Raw genomic sequence first — 17,432 nt, 5'->3', positions numbered from 1 at the left:
CCCACTGGTGAGGTTCACCACTGGTTCGGGTTCACCACTGGTTCACTTCTCTGTAGAAGTGCTGCCAGCTGAGATGGCAGCTTTTGTAACATGAGAGCTGCGTGGAGACCACCAAGCTCGATCGGAACCAAAGTCAGTTTCTTTTTCAGCCAGCCTGAAGCTATTGCTGTATTCCAGCTTTTATTATTGCATGGCAGGCACACATGGTGGGCAGGCCTTTGAATGTTGGCTGTGCTGTACTGTTTATTCTTCTGTTTTGGGAAGCTGGATAGGACCTTGTTTCTGTGTGGGCATGCTTCTCACTTCAGTACCTCTCAGTAGGGTGCCTTTTGAGATGCTAGCTTTAGCCAATTCATAGTAGATTTGTTTCCAAAATGCGTATCTCTTTGGTGAGACACATCCACGTTGACTTTCTGGTGGCTGTAGGAAAACACACAGTAGGACAGTACAGTTGGTACAGCTCTCTGCTCTTGCAGTGCTTTTTGGCACATTTCTGAATATTGGTAACATTGTCAGTGTCTTCCCCCTTGCCCAAAGCATGCTGCTAGAACAGATTTGGGAAAGCTCTCCATTTCTATGGGTATAGTTTCTGGATCACAGGAAGACAAGTGGATGATGTTAGTAGACGGCAAGTCTTTGAAGTACGTTAGAATCTAACTTCAGAGAGAAAGAAAATCCCTTCCCTGAGCTACAGTTAAACAGCAGTGCTTTCAAACCTTCAAGAGGATCAAGGTGAAACTCAGTGAACAGCAAGTGCAGAGAAGATGATCCTGCTTTGTGACAAGTGGCAAAAATACCTTCTTTCCTTTTTATGCTCCCATAACAAAGCAAAATAACAAAGTACTCTAAGATTGTTCTATGAAAGGAACATAAAAAGCTTTTTCTGTTAAATATCTTCATCTTAATAGATGTGGGTAGAATAAATTTTAAAAGGGATGGAAATATCTCCTTGGAATTCTGAAATATCTCACAAGTAAGTGAAAAGAACCGAATTCATCTGATTGTGCAGACGCATTTAACAGCATTTAGTTGCTTATTTAGACTTGTAGGAGACTGACATCTTACAGCTGATGTGTGTCACTCCTAGTTGGCTTTGGCTGGGAGGGAGAGAATGGAATAGTCTCATTTATCTTTTTCTCACTGAATTCTTCAGGAAATAAGGAAAGTATTTCTAACCCAAATGTACCTTAAGTAGCTTTCAAAAGGTAAATATGCCCCCCTTTAACTAAGGAAAAGGCTGTCTTGGAAAGATGAGTTGAAAAGCAATAGGAAGTGGCCACAGAAGTGAAGTGACTGTAACTGCAGTATTGTTCCCTTTGAGTTTCCCTTTTTGTTTCTTGAAGATTTATGGTCTTGGAAGACACGGGAGAAAATCAAACACATTTTTGTCAGAGGAGGAAAGTATTTTTCAAAAGCAAGAATGTATCTACACAGCTTTGAAATGGTTGGTGGTGGATAAAGGCTGAAGTTCAGTGGACAGGGGCGGGTATTAACATGCCTTATGGGTTGCAATGTCATGAATGGTAAATAAAGACTTAGGTAAGAAACTGAAAGCCAAATGTCCAAAATTCAATGGTAACAATGAAGAAAAAGAGATAGTTGTTAAAAAAACTGTGATTTTTAAATATATTTGCTGATACATGAGGACTACTGTGAGAACTCAGAACAGCTCTGCGCCTTTAACTAAAAGCTCACTGTATATATAAGGCTATAAAAAAAAGTACCGTGCAACAGCATGTCCTGTATGCAATACAAAAGTGAGAACAAACTCAGAATTGAGAGGTGGTGGGTTTGGGTGGGGGAGGGAGATTTAAATGTGTCCTTCAGGAAAGAATCTGTGTAAAGAATTGAGAAAGAAATAAGATGGCAGCGGCAGCAGCCAGGATTTGCAGAGCTTTTCAGTCTTTTGTTTGGTTATCTTGCATAAGTGCTTTAGCCAGAGACTCTTTCAGGAGCTGCATGGGGCCAGCTTGGAACACAAACGTGCATGAATCCAAATGTAATTTCCCTGTTGTGCACATTCTGGCTGTGACAGCTCAAGTTATGAATGTAAAATAGCAGAAAAAAAGTTCAGAAGATGGCCAGGCCTGAAATGTTAATAAGAACTGACTTACCCAGAGCTCCTGTGAGCTCAGCAAAGGTGCTGCCCGAATTTTAAGTCTGGCTGCTTCCGTGCTTCATTTTGGTGTGCCTTGGAGAAAAAGAAATACCCCGTTTCTCTGTGTGATTCTCTCCTGTCTGTATGTTTCAGCATAATAGAAGTAACAAACATTTACTTCCACCCGAGGTGCAAAGCAGGAGAAGGGGCTAATGCTAATTCTCCGCTCCAGTTTGTGGTCAGTGCTGGCACGCAGACCGAGTCGGCATCAGTGGCTTCAATCTGTAGACATGAAGTGCTGTACAGGGAACGACAGAGTCTTTCTTTTCCCTTTCAGGCAGTTCTGTTTTCTGTGGGGCAATAATCTGCAGCTTTCCCTAATTCCCAGTGTTTGAGAGGCATTTGTCTTTCCCTTGGGGAGGACTGGTGCAGAATAAGGGATTTCCTCCCCTCGCATCAATACGCTGCTCACAGAAAGGGCACCCCATCGTGGCTGTGGGACAGCTTGTCTTGGGGACTGTGCAGGCAAGGAAAGGGCTTTTCCCTTTTCTACATGCAACTTGCACAGCAAAGAGAAGTTGCAAAGTTTACAACTTTCCCTGCTTCTTCAACATCAGATATTCCCGGGTCTGTTCTCTCTCTCTCTCTCTCTCCTCTCTTTTTCCAACCTCCTTCCATCTCTTGTTACCATGGAGAATGAAATGCCAGTTCCATTCAAGTTGTCGGCTGAATAGGTTTTGAGGTTGATGGATGGTGAGAATCTCTTATCCCTCCTTCTCCAAACACCGCCCCTGCCTGGTTCTTGACATTTCACTTGCCAGAGACTGGCAGTCAGCGAGAGGGAGCTGAAAAGGAGGCTGGCAGTGTCCTGCTGAGATGCTCTTTCAGCTCCGTGGATGAAATCAGCAGCCGTGAGAAGGTCTTAAGGACTTCGGTGCAGAGCCTTGTCCTCAAGCTGGCTGAGGCATGAATGCTCACTTGAGTGAACGCTCCCGCTTCCCCAAAGCACCCAGGGAAAGAAAGATTCCTGTATGAGACTTGCTCCTGCTTATCACTGTGTTTCAAGGGGTGATGTAACCTCTGCAATGCAAAGGGAAAGGTAAGGAATGAATGAATACAGTGCATGCTCTAGCAGAAGCTGGTTTTATTGTATATACTTCTTTTAGGCTTCATCTTAGTGCCGTGTCACTCGAAGTGGAATTTCTTTGCTGCAGTCTGGCTTGCCTGGTTTCCTGGCTGCAATGCTGAAGTTAGCAGGAGAGTCTGTGTTTAGTGGGATTCTAACAGTCCCCATATGCACTGGTTGCCTATGCACGGTATTACTAGTGCAGTGTCAAAACAGCTTTCTGAATAAGGTACCTTTTAGTAACAAATAAGTGGAATCGTGGATCTCGATAGGCCTAGGGTTGAAACGTGATGTTGGGGATACTGCTGAAGTGCATGAAATGGAGCTACAAAGCAGAAAAATCAAAACAATAGCACTCTAAAATTACACAGAAAATATTTCTTTGTTGTGATTTATTACTTTTCATGCAAGATAACTATGATTTTAGAGGGGATCAGAAGAATTTTCAGCTTATGCTGAAAGGCTTGAGCTTGTCCTTTTTACTGGAGGTGTTGTGACTGATGACCGCTGAATAGATTTTGGGAGAAGTGAGTACCTGGCATTGTTTGGTAGGTGTGTGGATTTCGCTTCTGGAAGTAATGGTTAGTAAATTTTATGGCTTTAGAATTTAAGTTCAGACATTTTTTTCCAACTAGAAGTATTCCATGAACATATACTTGTTGGGAGAGGGGAAGTATTTTTGTGAGCTTTCTGCTAAACCTTGCTGTGTCAGGACTGTACCAGTATAGGAATGAATGCTGGTGGTATACTTTAGCACCTGGTATTTCGATTTGTTTAAGGTCATATCTGGAAATTTGTTCTGGATGCTTTTGAAGAGCTGTGCTTGATAACCGATTGGGAGCTCTTCCTTTCAGTATGTCTTTTCGGAGCATTGCACTGATAAATACTTCCACATCTTCTGTATGTTCCTAAGCTTGCTAAACAAATACATCTTTCCACACTACCACCAACAGCTTTTGCATCTGTCTTACTCTTCAAGAGTTCACTTTCCGTTTGATGCTTTATGTCCTGTTTGTTGTTGGATTGTTGTCTCCCTGATGGAATTTTCCTACTGTGTGGTTGCTTTTCCTGTTCTGCAAGCCACTTCCAAAATACTAATATGTTAGCTCTTCAGCCACTGGTATGTTAAAAGGGAATTTTTAATTCCTGCGTCAGAGAGGCATGTGTGCATGTCAATACATACAAAATAAAAATAGATATATGTATATGAAATATGTATGAATATACCATCCCATTCTTTAATTAGGTTATTGTAAAGATTTTAGTAGTATTTTTGCCTCTCTCCTTAGAGGGGTGCATGCATAGCGACCTGATTACCTGTGACTTTTAATAATACGAGATAATGTGCAGGACGTTGATTTCCTGGTTTGAATCTGGTTGGCTGGAGTACTGCAAAAAACTTAGATTTTCAAAAACACACCACTGAAGCAGCTTCTCTATACCATAAATGCATCACCCATGTCAGATGGAGTTGAGAGAAAGTGATATGAGGAGGAAAAAAGGGGGGAAGTCCATTGGGACACAGAATGATACTGTAGTTTGGGATTAACTTCTTCATAGGCACTGAGCTTCATGTTACATTCGTAAGGGATAGGGGAAAGGGTAAGCATCTGTTTTAACATGGTGATTTTGAGTAAGCTGAAACAGCACCAGCATCAAGGCTTGCATGTGTATTTCCGTTTATTCTGTTAACCTGCTGGGGTTTTCTGATTTAGATACTGCCTTCTCTATGAAAAAACTATACTCCTACCTGCTTGTGAGTTTGTATGAGATGAAATCTCCAATCTTTCTCTCCCACTCTGTTTGTGAGGATTGTTATGCTAATAACTTAGTGGTTGTCAAAAGGTTTTCTGGGTATTTCTGACATGTTTCAACTTCTGAAAAAAGATCTTCGTTTTCAACATGGATATATTTAGATTCACTTTGCTGTCTGAGATTCCTCCTTCTCTTTCCCCCACCAAGATTGACCTTTACTTGATTTGGGTTGTTGGGGTTTTTTTGTTTTTATGTTTTTCCCTAATGAGAACTGGACTGAACTTAACAACAACAACAACAACAATAAATTCTATTATTTGGACACCTCTGATAGCTTCTCTGTTTCATTCCATCTGGTCTTTGGTTAAATTATTCTTGGAAAATTTTTTAATGTCCCACTCATTTTAGATTCAGAGTTGCAAAATACCAATTTTGTAACTGCTCCTCTATAAAGTGTCACTCAGATGTTTAATGAGTTCCAAGATTTTAATGAATATACTGTGTTCAGTACTATCAACCACCAAAGCTGACTTTTTTTTCCTTATTATGCCTAGAAATACCTCCTGGCTTCAGAAATTGGTGCTTCGGTGGTGGCTTCTATAATCCAGTGATCCTTCCTGGTACATACTGTTCTCTTACAGTGTTTTTTCTGCTATTCTGAAGGTTGACTGCTGCTGACATGGTTTATTAGTATACTACTGTTTTTATTTTTCTAGAAAGGCAAAATGCCGTGAATTCCCCAGCTATGGAAATCCTGAAGATTTTGCCCTTTCCCTTAGGTTTTGATTGTAGAGTCTAGTTCTCATATTCGTTCTTTCTTTGTTTCTTGAGTTCACTCTTTCTGAATTCTGCAGTAGCCTGCCACACCTGAGACCTGTTCTTTATCTTGTACGAAGTACAAACACTAAAAGCAAAATGCAAACACCCAAATGTTATGTGATTTAATGTCAACTTCAACTATTTATTCAAATACAAGCTTTCTGAATCTGTGGTCTTTCTGAAACATCTTCCCTAAGCCTCAAAAATAAGTTGGGTTTAAAAATGGAGCAAAATGAAGGAATTCCAGAGTGGCAGCATTGTCCCCTGCCATCACACTCAGTGATTTCCCATCAGTGAATTTGTTCAGGCTTCCACAGCCTCTGTGGCGATAAAGCATCGCCGATCCTGAGGCGTCTGTCAAATAGCATAGGAGACCTTGGATGCGGGCAGTCTGTCGTGCCCCTCTGCCTGGTATCTTTGAGCCTAGGAAGTAATGTTATGCGTAAATGGTATTTTTGGACAAAAATTGACAGCATGAGGAACATCAGCAGATAATGATACTGTATCCAGCAACTAGGGGGGCTGAAGAGCACCTTAACTAATGTGCCTGCTGTGGCATACAGGAATGGAGTAATTCTGTATTGCTGATTAAGCCCATGGAACACATTGCTAGCTAACTTTCTTGTTTAATATATTTAAATGACATCTTAATTAATGCTACAGCTGGTTTGAAGGGAAGTAAAATAGATCTGTCAAATGTATTATTCTAACTTTCTTGTTGTCTGTCTTGTCTATCTTTGACAAAGAGTGCTTGATCACATAGAGAAGTTACTAATTCTGCAGAAGAATATTGATCTAATTAATTGTTGCACTAAGACTAGAAAATATGCTGGATAATTTGACTTTTCTTCATTTGATTATGATTTGTAATCCCTCGGTTTTGTCTTTTATTCCTATTTCATTCAAGTTGTCCCTTAGTGTGTCTATTAGGGTATCTAAATTGTTTTCCGTATTTTCTCAGTGTTACATGGGACTTCTGTCTGTCTGGTCCTTTCTTTTTACAGCTTACCTCTTCCATAAATGTGCTGGTTCCTCCCTGTAGTCTTTCCCTGCTCTACTTTTCTTCTGCTACCATCATTTTACCCTCCTCCTTTCACATTTGAACTGTAGCCAGAGCTTGTCATTTTCTTATCTGGCCCTAAAGCCTCCTGGCTGCTCTTTACTTCCAGGCAGCTGGAGGAAGATCCATCTCTAAACCTCCTTCTGTTTGCTAGATGTTTTACTTCACCTTTTCCTCTGGGATCAGTGCCTGGGTTTCCGTTCAGAGCTTTCCCAGGTGGTGCAGGATGGAGCTGATGGAACTGGTTTGCTTCATCTCTGCTCCTGTCCCTGCTGCCTGGTGCCCCAGTCAGTGAGGACCGGCAAAGGTTTGTTCACTGCAGCTGGGGAAAAAGCCTCGAGCACAGCAGCAGACTGAGGCTGTCTGTCTATGGATTTACGAAGACAGCTCTTCACTGATTTGTACTTTGGAAAATTAATTTTAGTTTAGCTTTTGCCAAGGCTTCCTACCTGCTCTGGTCAAGTGAATTTTTAAGCCCTTTATTATAGGCTGGTCTATATGCAAAGAATGAGCATCATGCTCTCCAGTTGCTCATTCTCTTATCTCAAGTGTCATTTACTGGAATCTCTCTTACCTTTTGCCTCCTGTAAAATGTAAACTGAATTACAGGCGTATAATTAAATCAACGTATTAAGTGTGTGAGGAATGAGAGGCAGTGGGGATTTTGATGGCCATATCCACAGTCAGTATATTAAAATCTATGATATCAGGTATCTAAGCTATTTTCTAGTGTATTGAAAGCACTGGTTGTGTAAGAACAATTTCCAGCTAAGACAAAATATGTTTCTGTGCTAGGTCAGCACAACAGGCAATCATTTTCCCTCACCTGGCAGAGCGGCTGCTCCATAAACCGTGTGGCTGCTAGTTAGAAGACTCAGATGTGCAGTATTACTGCTCATGGGGGATGGGGAGATTTGAATAATTGCCAAATACTTGTGAGGATTTGACTGGAAAAAATGTGACAATTTCAGGTACCGTGCGTTAGCTTTTGCCTGTAATCCCTGTCCAAGTCACTCTGTTGCATCTGGCATGCTGTATACTTAAAATTACCTTGGTCAGCCTCTGAGACTGATTGTCTGTCTGATTTTTTGTGCCTAAACATCATGCACATAGTAGGTGCTTGCGTTATCTATAGATGTAGAGCGTTGGATTCTCAGAGCTGAGACTTTATTTTATTTTACATTAGGCATAGCAACTGAAGTTCCTGTTGTTTTGCCATAACCCGAATTTGGAACATGGAATCAAAATGGAAATATTGTGAAATAAAATATAGTGCAGGAGGCATGAGAAAAAGTGGGATTAATCTCTAATTTAAATACCGTTCCCTCTAACCTTCAATTTCTGAATAGGTGTTTGATGTCAGTTTTACTATAAAGACTAGGAATAACGAACTAGTGTGGGACGGAGTCAAAGTTGGGTGCAACATGAGGGATGTCCCTTGTAGTTGGATGGATTTGTGTGGTGTATGCCTCAAGGCCAGCTGCTGGCTATTTCAGATTTGTCCCTGTGAAATCCTCTCCTTTTGTCCTGTTCCAGAGCTGTAGCGCTCTATACCAATACATCCCTCCCAACCCGGTCTGATTATCTTTTGTTGGCTCTGTATTGCTCTTCCCCAGCTGTGATACTGGATTTTTATTCTATCAGTAGAGGAAAAAGAGAAGCAGGGGAAGGGATATTTGAGAGTGGCAGTTGCTTCTGTTTTAAATAAAAGTTAAAATTTTTTGCAGCAGAGAGACACCATAGAATAAACAGGAGGGCACACTAGGGAGAGCTTTTGAAAATGCTGCTTGCATTTCACTCTTGTGTGGGGTTTTGAATCCTAGAATATATGCAAAGTTTGTTAACATTTTACAGTTTAAAAGCCTAGATGGAAATAACCAGTGTCTCAGTTGCATAGTGATTATTGAGATTTAGAACTTCACACACACACACACACACACAAAAACGTGGTCTAATGGACCAGGCCATTCTCTAGCCAGCCTCTATATCCCCTGCCTTCCTCTCTAGCCTGTACAATACAGATAACTGTTCTGTGAAAGGTGATCTCAGACCGTGCTTCTCCCGGAAAGGTCAGTGTTGATCTCATCTGCCACAGTCGTGGCATTTCTGTCTTGCTTCAGTTCCTGCAATCAAGCAGCTGCAGGGTGCATTCGATCAGCTCGTAAATCTGACCCACTGATAATAATTTTTTGGTGGATTAGTTATTTGGATCAGTGTGCTGTGAATAGCGAGGGATGTGGGTCCGGTTTTTTTGCTGGTAGCCGCTAACATATTGGTTTATGCTCCTTGTGGAACTGTACCCTGAAGCTCTTAACCCTCCTCTGTAATATGTCTTTGGATAACCCACTGAGCAATATGTTGCAGATGAGTACAGGACAAACCGCAGTTTCTTCTCCTATAAGCAATATCTCAATGCAGCATAATAACTGTGTATGTATGAGTTGTGATGTCCTCTTATGCAGGGGTTTTCAGACTCAGTTGGACTTAGTATTGTCTGTAGGAGTAATACCAGCTCTGGGCCAAGCTATCATGGCCATAGGTGGAAGCATACTTGTGTTCCATCCTCCTCCGTTGTCTTCTTTCATATTTGCTCTCTCTCTTAGGCCTAGGACCCATAGGACCGACTACTTCTTTATTTCCTGAGACTTCAGCTTGTCTTTCCATCTATGCCTTGTAAACCCACAAATCAGGCGTTGCATGAGGTTAAACCAAACACTAAATCCACGCTCCCATACGTCATTCTGCGATGCCTCTGCTCCTGAGCGGCAGAAGTTGCCTGTACACAACACAGCGTGTTGGTGACGCCAGTCAAAAGACATAACTGGCTTGGCAGAGGTGCTGGCCCCAGTGTTCAGATGGGAGCCAACAAGATGCTGTCAGGAGTCGCCATCATGTACTGACTTGGAAATTGTTTTTGAGATTCTCTGCTTTGGCAGTTGATCATCAGAGACAGTATGGATCTTTTATTACCTTCACCCGAATGTGCTTTTTCTTGATTTATGTGGAAGGGATTTATATAGCATAGGAGATGCCTTCTAGTTCCATCTTCCCATTTCCATATTTTATCTATCAGTTGCTTCAGTTGTTTAAAGTACGTGGGTTTGTTACTCTGGATCATGGATATAAATAGATGCCAGTAGCAGGAGGCCTTATCAGCTGTGAGCAGCTGTACTTGCCTTTTCATTTTAAATCTAGGCACCTAAAGTGCAGATGAACAACAAACCTTGGTTTTCTGGAAGGTAAAACTTTTAAATTCTTTGAAATTTGTTGAAAGCTGTTGCCTCTGTGCTTAAAGTAAACTAGCATTAGCCTTTTTGGGGCAGGCTATGGCCTATTTGTTGGAGCTCAGAGTTAAGGTTGAGGGTGGTGAGTATTGTGGTCAGTAACGGTTTGGTTTTGAAGTGCTGTGTACGTATGGACAGTCTTGTCTAACTAAGTATATTACTTGCGTATGTTGGACAGCCTAGAGAGTCAAGTCTGATTTCCTGGAGAGTATCGTCTTTATACTTTTTGCAGAAGTGGCTCTTGGGGAATGCATGAGGATGCTGTGAAGTGAAGAGGAATACACACAGGCAAAACTTCAGAGGACAGGATTTCAAACCCTGTGTGGGGGATGTTGCAAATAGCATTTGTAAGTAGGATAGGTTAATTTTTGACCTCTGAATTACGGTGTAGGCACTAAAATTGGCCTTTCTTCTGTTTAATTTTTACAGATAATGTTTTCTTTTCTATGAGTAGATTATTCAGGTAACAAGTTATCCATACAGAAATCCCAGGCTCAGACCTGAAAGTAGTACATAGGTTTTTGCATAGTTCAGACCCCGAGCTAATTCACCTGCTGAGCCTTTGCCAGCTTTGTTCAGAGCCATTGCTGATGTCTCTGCTTTGTACTCCTGGAAGTTGGGGCGCTGGGAAGCCAGCTTTGGAGGAGCTGGAGGAGCATTCAGGAACCAGCTGGGATCCACAACTTGCAGATTTGGGCTGAAGCTCTAGCTCTGCAAGACTTAGAGCCATGGAGCTGATGATAGCAGCAGGTCAGGAGGGGTAACTGGTGAAAGAGTAACATATTACACCTACTGTGATCCCTTCTGCTTTGAGAGATTTGTCAGATGGAGTTTCTTATGGGGCTGCCTCTGTACTCCAGCTAAGAGTATTCCCAGAACATGGAGAACTGCAAAGCACCATGCAGACATGCTGGGCTTTTGCCTCTGTGCAGCAGGGTTTCTGTGCTCGGCATTTTCCCCTTGTCTGGCTATTCCCATCCCCCCTTATCCTGGGCAATGGAAAGCTGACTTCATTTGTTGATGCTTGGTTGAAGGCTGTATCAAGTGCTGTCTGATCAAGCTAAGAATAAAGTGTTTAGTTCAGATGTTTTCTCCTGGGATGCTCAATGTTCAGAACATTTATGGAAAAGATTGAGAGGGCAGATAATCCTGTACCTGACTCTGCTGCTAAATCCATCTACCCTTGAATAATGGCTTTCTTCCTAAAACAAACGTACTCAGATTGAGGTATCTTTTATCTCTGTAGTATGAACAGCAAAGGTGCTTTTTTATTTTCCGGTTCCAGGAAAGCCTGTTGGCCTGTGTGGTTTGCACACGCTAAGAAGTTGTATAGTAGAGGTATTTTATTAAAAAAAAAAAAAAGCAAGCAAATTTTCTTATGGTAAAAAGTGTCAAGTTTTTCCCCCTTACATATTAAGTTGTCAAATTGTGAAAAGGTGTCCAAAAAGGAGGTGCGTGTGGAGACACTACTTACCATAATGTAACCTCACACAGGAAAGAATGCTGACGCTTACTTGGCATTTGCCGCTAAGGGGTAGAAAAGTGTTCTTCTGTCCTTGGGCTGTGGTAGTCTACAGAGAAGAAATTAACCCAGTTTGTTAGTTGTAAAATCTGTTGCCATCTTACACTGAGGTGTTTGTTTCCTGCATCTGGTTTTGCAACATTAGTTATGCCGTGTCTTCAGTAATGTCCTGTCGTGTTGTGCAAGGCATCTTTGCTCACCTCAAAGAGCACCTTGCTGTGCACTGGTTTGCTCCTTTCAGCTGGAATCCTGTGGACTTCCTGGTCCTTGGTTTAGCCTTTCTGCTTAACAGGTACAATAATGCGTAACTGACTGAGCAACAGCACATGGCTGAGCCTCCTCTTTCCTTCAGAAGCTTTTGACCAGAGGCTAGTCAAAGTAACACTCGATAATTCTTATTTACCCAGGAGGATGGAGGAAAACAAAAAAATCTGGCTGAAAAAGATAAGACCAGTATGCCTAACTTGGCAGTTCTTCTTTAATCTTTTTATTCTATTTGCAACTTTGGGTAACTTCTAATCAGTTCAGTTATTCCCGTTCCTGGCTGAAGGAATCACTAAAATCACCACTACTTTAATTTCCTGAGCTGAAAACTTGCAGTGGTTCAGGTACTGAAGTGAATCAGACACCCTGGCTGGAGAACGTTTGCAGTTTGGAAAGCATTACTGCCTTACACTGTCAGGTACATGTATTTATACAAAACTTTTCTCTCCCCAGGTTCATGGTGTTTTCACTCAGTCTGCATCTGGTACAACACAGCTCTTTCTCAGGCTGCACAAACGCTTCTTGAGGTAAGGAAGAATTGATATAAAGGATAATTTTGGCCTGGGTAGCATGGTAGACAGAAACACTGGGAGTCATGTTTTGTGGGCCTTTGTTTCAATATGTTGATGAAAGTCATAAGAAACAAATCTGTGGTGACTTGGGACATTAATCTATATCTACATTATTATATTTTAATACTTTATGCTTTCTTGATTGTGTTACTTATGAAATGCCATGAAGTACAAGTAATCAACTGAAGCTGAGTAGTAACTCTTGAGGTTTTCAGGCCTGTGTACTCCTTGAGGTGATTTCCTCCGCCCCCTTGGTATTAGCACTGAGCTATAAAAGTGTTAGAATCTGTGTTGGGTTTTTAGCCTATAGCACCGTATAATAGTACTATAGTTAAGTACGTCAACATGAACATATATTTGTGGACAGAAAGACTGAGATGGAGAGTGAAAATTAAGAGGTGACTTGTCTGGCTCTTGGACAAAATCTCCTGGCTAGGACAGGATGTAATGTCCTCATGTATGGTGTAGCTATTAGTGTATTAGATCTAAGGGTATTCTAGGTTATTCTTTTTAGCTTTTTTGTTTTGTCCAATATGCTCTTCAAAGATCAACTTTTTGTACCTCAATTATTCAAGGAGCGGGGATATGAAGATGAAGCAGTAACCTTCTCCAGAGTGCACAAGTAGTTATTTTTGGCACTAGTTTGCTGTACTTTCAAAAGCAAAAATGTTCGTTTTGCTTCAAGTGACTTTATCCTCCAGAGCTTGGTGGGATGATTGTGCACAAGATAGGGAGTTGTCACAAGTTCCATCCTATGGGTCGCTTTGATGTTTAGGAGCTGGAGCCAACTCTAGAGTGTCAGAACAATAGAGTTAATTTCTCATCATCATCTTTTGGGAACTGTGGTAATAAGAGATTATGATTTGTCTCCCAAGTATTCCCTCAAACGTGCATCCCTGCTAGCTGCTTATCAGCTGCTGTGCTGGGCTCTCTCTGGCACCAGAAAGCATGCATCTTCTAGCCCTTTGGGAAGTGCCTATTTCATGTTTCTGCATGCCTCTCCAGTTGATAAAGTTGTTTTGAAAGGGGGTATTTAGAATGGAAGGGTGATCATGCTTCTGGGTTTGGTTTGTGTGCAGCTCTTTGTGTTTGATGTGTCTACCTGTTTCTGGGCTGGGGCTAGTCACTGAAATGTGGTCCTTATAACATAGGAGTGTTGCATCGCCTGGGACAGATATTGCAGATCTCACTGTGATTCGGTTGATACGGTTTTAAGAAGGACGGGGGTATCTAAGTTAAGTTTCGAAGTTTTGTGTTAAAGCTGATGTTGCCTTTCAGCAGGGATAGACTCTTTAAATCTTCTTGTTATCATGCTGTAAGGGGAGTTACAGGGACAGTGACATCTGTGCTTGCTGTATAAGGCTGACTGTTGTCTCAGGAACCAGTTTGTGTTTTTATCATGTCTCTTAATAGCACAGATTGCAGGGCCTGCACCTTCTTGCAGGAGGCTTTACGGGATGGCACTAACTACTGGCATTTTGGCACATGGACCTTGCGGCTCCATCACTTCCCATTGAATTGTGAATACTTCTGCGATCCAGAGCACTCCAGAAAAGTTAGGAGGCATGTTGGTTGCAAGGGAAAGCCAGTAGTCAGCCAAACCCTGAGCTTGGTAGGTGGGCATAGATGACTGAAGAGGTTGAATCATGGCGTTAGTGAAGGGATATGGAATGGATATTCTGCTTTTTGAGAGTATCTTGGAGATCCTCCAGCCTCAACCTTCCCACAGAAGTGCCATGTTGAGAGGGACGGGGTATGATTTCCCTTTATTATCTCCCTCTTTGTTTCTGTACTCCTTCCTTTCTTTTTGTTTATAATTGTTCTTTAAAGAAATAACATAAAAACCCCTTACAGATTTTCATAATTTTAACAAAACAAAAGGGAGGTGCATAGGAGCCTCATTCATCACCTTTTGTCACCAGACTTGATTTGACATCTGAGACTACAGAGAAACTTTGGCAAGTGCAATGATTTCCCGTGTGGGGGTAATAAGAGAGAAAAAAGCTGTCAGTTGAAAACAGCAGGAGCTGCATTAGCAAATATAAATTAAACAGATGGCTAAGATACTGCAGCTGTCGCATAGAAGCTCCAGGAAGATCCTTAGCTTAGAGCTGCAGGAGGCTATTTTAAAAGGAAAGATGAAAACAACAACAAAGCAAACTTTAGCATGACGAAAGAGACAATAGAGCCATTCAGATGATTATATGAAACTTATCCAGCGTTGATTGTTCTCCTTCACCTTTTCAAATTCAGGATCAGCTATTATAAGATCACATTACAGATTTTCGTATAGTGGATCTGTCTGCTGGTTTAGAGGTACTCTGCTGTACTTCTGTGCAAGACACCAGCTCTGACACATCCTCTGGAAAGTGGGGAGAAATTCAACATGCATCGTGCAATTTTGATCTTCAGCTGTTTGCTTTACAGCTCTGTCAAGAAAAAGAATTGTTTATAAATAAAATGTTTGCAGAAAAGCAGTGTTAAAAGTGTTAACATTTTGGTGGAGGAAACACCTGCATTTAAAGTGTCTTGCGTGTTCAGTCTTAAGGTAACATTTTTCAGACCCATATTCAGCTGAAAAGTGACTGCTCTTTTCCTTTGTGAAGGAAGTGATAAAACTGCATCCAAGTACGTTCATTATGTTAAAATACAGACATATGTTAAAATGAGGACAATTTGGAATTTCAGTGCTGTTTCTTGGAGGCCAAAAGGCAGTTAATTATCCAAACATTGTGTCTATAATGTATTTTCCTCAATTAGGACTGATGGTTTGTCACAGATACCTTGTGTGTAAGCAGAGACTGTTATGCTGCTTTTATAGTTAGGTGATGAAGATGCGAATTTTGAAATAGGTACAGCTGTATTTGAAGCCTGTGTTTTACGTTCAAAGAAATAGTGTGCACAAATGGATTCATAGACAGGATGATTGATTTCCCCGAGTTCTGCTTTTTCTGTTTGCCTTTTTTACTGCAAAAATTTTTGTGTACTTAGGGTTCACTTTTTAAATGATATGTAATATGCAAGAAATTCTGGATTTTGATTGTACTGCAGCCCTTTGTGCAAAATTATTACAGCTTCAATTCTTCAAATTGTGTTGCTCCTTTACAATACATGTCTTTAGGTGTAGTTAGGTCTAATTCTAAACTTCATCTGTACAGATGATTTGAGAGCTCCAAAACCTACACATCAAAAACCTAAATATTTTGTTCCTCAGTATTTCTCCTTCCTCCCATCATCCCCAGAAATTTTGAGTACATAAGCCCTAGCATGCTCTGAAAGTCAGTGAACCTCCATTCTGTTAGAACTAGGAAGTTCATCATTGAGATGTAAATGCTCTTTTCTGGCTAAATCTTTAACCTGTCCTGGACTTTTTCCTGATCTGATTGGTTCAGGATACAAATCATGAAGGGCATCAAAGGTCAAAAGCAACAGCTTGGGCTTATTTGTGTGAGTTTGCTGAAAACGTGTAGCCTTATTCTTCCCATACTGTTCAGAGTGCTTCAGCTGTCTCTGAGTAGAAGTGAGCTCCTCATCATTTAACTGTGCATTTTTTTTTTGTGGTTGCGCCTTTGTGCTTCAGTGTAGCAGCTGATCCTGCTGAGTAATGGTTGTTTCTACGCTTAACATTTTATTCCTACCCCTGCAGAAAGTTTGGAACAGTTATAAATTCCAGAAAACTAAGAGGAAAAAAGCCTCAGCTTGAGTGTATGCCTTTTCTTCCATCTTTGCTTAACAGAAACAAAGTTGGCCTTGAAATGTACTTGAACTTTAGAATGATAAATGTGGGATATCTTTGTCAGTGATGGAAGGATGTTTCAGAGTAAGTGACCTTCCACTGGGAAGCCTGGCCTCAGCCTCCACATATTTTTCTCCTAGACGTTTGCTCCAAATGCTTTAGCTAAACTTCACTGCCAGGACGTGCTCAGCAAGGGAGCAGTTTTGTGTTGGCAGGACCCAGGGCACACAAAAAGATTATGCACCGAACCCTGCAAATTGCCTGTGAGCTCTCTTCCTGGGAAGAAACCGAGGGATCAGTCAGTGTGATCAGAGGCTAAAGACAGATGACAGTTAAGAAGGGACGTCAAGGAGCTAAAAAAGAGAAGTGAATGGAATGGGAAGAAACAATGGGGCAAGATAGCCTTGCCTTTAAAGATGGTTAATCTTAAATTTTGCTGCTGAGTATCCCAAAGGCAAGAATGAACTTTTCCAGCTAGAAATGTAGGTACTGTCTAACAACCATATTCTGTCCTTGATCTTCATGCAAACCTTCTGGTGATACCAATGGAGGATGGAGGGGTTCATGATTGCTATGCTGTGGATTCAGCAAATTGAGTGCTGTCTGGCCTATGGCACAGAGCTAGTGGGAAAAATGTCTTTATAGTTTTTGAAAGAAGGCCATGACATAAATTTTCATGTTGTATGAAGTGTTAATATCTAACTCTTATTGATTAGGAACAGCTGCTTACATGCAAAATACATGCTAGTGGAAAAAGGAAACATGATCCAGCATTTTTTAACACTCTCATGCCAAGAAAGTGCTTCTTAACTGGAAGCAAGAAAGCCCAGCCTTTTGGTGCTATAGCTTTGGTCTATAGCTTAGCCAGTAGGCAAAAAGATTTCTTGTGTTTTGGCTCTCATTTGAACCTTGTTCTTTTTAAACCTAGTCCAGAACTGTCAAGTCTGGTTTTTAGGTTACTGCTGTTCTTCATGCTATATAGACAGGTACATCAGTGACTGAGAGAACACGTAGCAATTATAAATTACTGCCTATTATTATGCTTATCATTTCAGAGGTCGCATAAATAATTCTTAAGTGCTACAAAACAGTACATCAAGTAGTCCTGGTATGCAGTCTGTGTGTTCTATAGTGCTATGTCAGTAAATTATAGGTTAATGATTAATTTACAGTAGCTAGGTTTTTTCTAATTTGTC

At 41.1% G+C, this 17,432-nt stretch overlaps 1 protein-coding gene across 6 annotated transcripts in view; it reads left to right on the top strand.

Moving 5' to 3' along the window:
- NDST2 (N-deacetylase and N-sulfotransferase 2) overlaps positions 1-17,432 on the top strand; it is a 138,291-nt gene that overhangs the window by 40,951 nt on the left and 79,908 nt on the right. For 4 of the 6 annotated variants that reach the window (XM_063337869.1, XM_063337864.1, XM_063337871.1 and 1 more), the window contains one exon: positions 12,382-12,455. The exons of 1 other annotated variant lie outside the window; for it this stretch is intronic. The gene's annotated coding sequence lies outside the window, so the exon portion shown is untranslated. Of the gene's footprint in view, positions 1-2,940; positions 3,198-12,381; positions 12,456-17,432 lie in introns of those variants that run through there. One more of the 6 variants, XM_063337866.1, reaches the window with a different exon arrangement.

Source organism: Chroicocephalus ridibundus, chromosome 6 (genome assembly GCF_963924245.1).
Source record: "Chroicocephalus ridibundus chromosome 6, bChrRid1.1, whole genome shotgun sequence".
Lineage (NCBI taxonomy): Eukaryota > Metazoa > Chordata > Aves > Charadriiformes > Laridae > Chroicocephalus > Chroicocephalus ridibundus.
Note: the sequence above shows the minus strand (reverse complement) of the source record. Positions and strands in the feature narration are given on the sequence as shown.